We start from the raw sequence: 3810 nt of genomic DNA on the forward strand, positions 1-3810 counted from the left end.
ATGCTTTCTCTTTTCTGTACTCATACACTATTTGAATAAACACAGTTAGCCACAAACGTAATATGATCATTCGACTCGAACCATAGGATTTTTTATCCTAACATCCAGAGACACAGAGAGACAAACACACTCGAGACAGAGAGAGACACACACACACACTCACAAGCACAGAGAGACAACACACTCACAGACATAGAGAGAGACACACACTCACAGTCAACAACAACAAATTTACATTTGTTTAGCGCTTTTCACATTGGGAGGACACCCCAAGGCGCTGGACAATCAGTGTTTTGGACCTGAGCTGGGATGGTCAGGATTGGGGAGGGTGGAGAGCAGTGGGGGAAGGAGGGTGACCGAAGGCATGGTCAAAGAGAAGGTCTTGATCAGATGACATTGAGTTCAAGAAGGGTAGGTCTTTTGAGGAGATGACAGCCCAAATTGACTGAGAAGCTAAATAAATGCAAGCTACTGCATACAGGATTCAAGAATAGGAAACACAAGTACCCCATGAATAAGCAGAACTTGCCAAGAGTGAAGCTGTGGAGTCCTGTAGCTCAGTGGTTAGAGCACTCGTTTTGCAAGCGAGAGACCTGAGTTCAATTCCAGGCAGAGGGCGAAACCTTGGGCAAGTTTCCTTACTCCACACAGAGCCTAATAATAATCCCTCCAATATGTGTCATCAGTTGTTTTACCACCAACCTTGTGCCATTGCATAGCTTGTGTATCTAGATAGCTGGTGTATCTAGATTCCTGCATGGATGATTATTCTATATTCTTCTGCAGTCATCCTTTCATTGCAGACTTGAACGTATGTGTTACTGTTGTGAAGCATGTCTTGCACATCTAGTATGATGCTTCCTTCAATCCAAGAACATTGCTTCCATTTGGTCTTCTCGGTTCTTCATGAAAATGATCTGTAAGAATTTTGGCGACTCATTAGGCAAAGGGTTTAGAGATCCCAATAAGTGATAGACTTGGCCTTGCACTTTAAATCCCCAGAGGCGCAGCACGGGGAGTCGGCACGCCCACCAGTTGTAACTGCAGTGCAAAACACAAAACTGCCATACGTGTGTGATGAGTTTGTTTAGGTCATAGCTCATCAACAATAGAAGATCCCCGAAAAAAATATGCCCATGACGCTGTTGGGAAATTCAAATCCCATTTTATATGGATACCGTCTTCTCCCAACAGTCCCCACCTTGAGGCCGAAAGACTACATCTTGAGTCCCCACCTCATACTATCTACTCAGCCACCGAGCTAGATCTTCTCGGTCTGGCCGCTTCTTTAAATCATGGATTAACCGTCGAACTAATATCAAAGTAGGGCACAGGGTTAATCTTTCCTCGTCCCAATGACATGCATAGTATCCTTGGTGTTGGGCATAGGTATTTGGGAACCGGAGGATCCAGAGCGGATAACCTTGTTTGTCAAGATGAGGAGTGATAATAAAAAGCGTCCCCACTTGACCGAATTTAAACACTTGCCATATCCTTCCTATCTCATCCGGTTTTAACCACAGATAGAGCAGAAAACAAAACTTTAACTGTTGGGAGATAGAGCTCATCCATATTTCCCTTAAACATCAATTCATCCACGTCCCACGTCATACCCGTAAAATTATATTACATTGTATTGATAGAGTTTGTCCATTTCACCTCTGTGACTTGATTGTTAATATAGGGTCAGGTCCACTTTTGACCTTGTATACAATAGTTATTTGCTCCCCGACGATGATAGTGGAAACGTTTTTTCTGTTACGATTCCATGAGCATGGTATCTGCAAATGTAGTGTTGGGGAGCCTTTTCGGTACATTTGTGCAAAGGTGAATTCAGGCCAATTCAGTCCTCCCTGCTGCTGCTTTGATCGATACCTGATTAAAAGTTCGACCATGTACCTGTTCATGTGCCATGGCTGTATATGTGTTATTCTGATACCACAGTATCGTAAATGATTCCATCGGCATCTGAAAGTGGGCCTGGATCAGTTAACGGCATCCCAATGGGGCTTTATGAGACTCAGTCACGGTATCACTGTCGGACATGTCTTAGGAGGCTGATCCAGGAGGTCGGCTGAATTACTGTTATCATGTGCAGGTGTATTGCCAGAATCATCGCCCAATTCCACCTGACAATCTTGGTGCTGTAAATCAAGAGTATTATCTGTTAGATTAGCAGCTTTGATCTGATTTATATGATGCCATTTGCACCTCTTATTCCTCTCATGCTGTATTAAATACACCGAGGCACTGATCTATTATGGAAATCGGACCCTCCCATTTTGTTCCTTTTTCCCATAATTATGGTATCACCAATTTAGTATTCACATACTGTGACTTGCTTGTCAAAGTATTGCTTCATCTGTTTATGTGATTTACCAGTGGTTTGTGCCACAAATTCATTGGTAATCTGAATTTGTTCCATCATTTGTTCTACCCAAGCCTCTGTTACGGCACCCTGTAAATTAGGATTTCCTTCTGGTGAGGCTCTGTTGGGATATAGGGATTCCCCTATAATCATTTAGAATAGAACAAGATTTTTATATACATTCTTTTAAGATATGTTTAATTAATTGTATTAACAGGTCAAAATGGCCGCCAAATTAGCTTTCTTACTAACGGAATGTGGCACAGGCTGGAACCACTGTACCCGTTATCTCTACTCTCTCCAGATGCAGAGTCCTAAGTGTTATTGTAACCTTGGGTACCAGCCAGAAATGGAAAGAAAAAGGTCTGCAAAACATCATGTGCCAGGCCTAGGAAGGAGTAGACTTCCCAATAGGCCAGTCCCAAATAACATCATTATAGACAAGACAATGGAGACTCACCTTATCAACACCGTCAGGCCAGTGGTTGATTTGGATGAGTACGTGCAGGACAAGTTGTGAGAGGGAAGAAGGTATCTGGTAAGAGTTCAGAAAAGAGTATAATTAGTGAAAAGAGAGAGAGAGAAGTCAGTTGAGCCTGACTGGCAGGAGGGGAGCGAGAGAGATACACCAGCGAAACCAGGGCGAGCGCGTGATGACAGCCAAGAAATTTTCTTCCACTCTTGTTCTACGCGGATTACCTGGTAGTATGTTCTTCTTTACACACTATTTAGCTCACTGTCTTATAATAAAAGAATTATTGCGCCATCTTGGATTGTCGGGTCATATTTCGAACTCTTGGGATCGGAAATCCCAACATCAGGGGATGTAGGGGTGTTAATAGATCCCCTGGCAGGCACATTATTCTGCCAGTACTGGCTTGGTGTAGAGATATCCCCGCTGTGGAATGAGGAGTCGATCTAATTGTCATGAGGCACATGGGTAGCATTTGTGCCCATTTAGTGGGGTGATCTGCACAATACTTTTTCAATAGAGTTTTTAAGGTTCTATTATTTCTTTCCACTGTACCTGATGATCGGGGGTGGAAAGCCACATGTAACTTGTGTTTAATCCCCATCAATTGAGTTAATTGTTCAAAATTTTTCCCAGTAAAATGTGATCCCTGATCACTATCCAGGCCGACAGGTTCTCCCCACCTGCAGATCACCTCATGCAACACAATACGCACTGCACTGAGGGCAGTAGCAGCATGAACAGGGAAAGCCTCTATCCGTTTACTAAACCTGTCGATAATGACTTATAAGCACCTGCTGTGTTAGTAAGGCGACCGATGAAATCAACCTGGATGTGCGTCCAAGACCCCGAAGAACAAGGAGCAGATTGTAATAAACCACGGTTGACTTTAGGACCAGGGTTGTTCTAGGCATACGAGGTATCAATTTACCCTTTGAGATATGTCAACACCCACAGTAGGCCACCACAC

The 3810-nt window shown here is 43.4% G+C and overlaps 1 long non-coding RNA gene across 1 annotated transcript; it reads right to left on the reverse strand.

Moving 5' to 3' along the window:
• Positions 1-883: 883 nt before the first annotated feature.
• Positions 884-3810, reverse strand: LOC103171702. The gene is made up of 4 exons (XR_486849.2): positions 3772-3810; positions 2829-2903; positions 1900-2144; positions 884-917 (listed from the first exon to the last, which is right to left on the reverse strand). It is a non-coding gene; the product is annotated as an uncharacterized LOC103171702 (long non-coding RNA).

The sequence above is a fragment of the Callorhinchus milii genome, unplaced genomic scaffold (genome assembly GCF_018977255.1).
Source record: "Callorhinchus milii isolate IMCB2004 unplaced genomic scaffold, IMCB_Cmil_1.0 Scaffold20, whole genome shotgun sequence".
Taxonomy (NCBI): Eukaryota; Metazoa; Chordata; class Chondrichthyes; order Chimaeriformes; family Callorhinchidae; genus Callorhinchus; species Callorhinchus milii.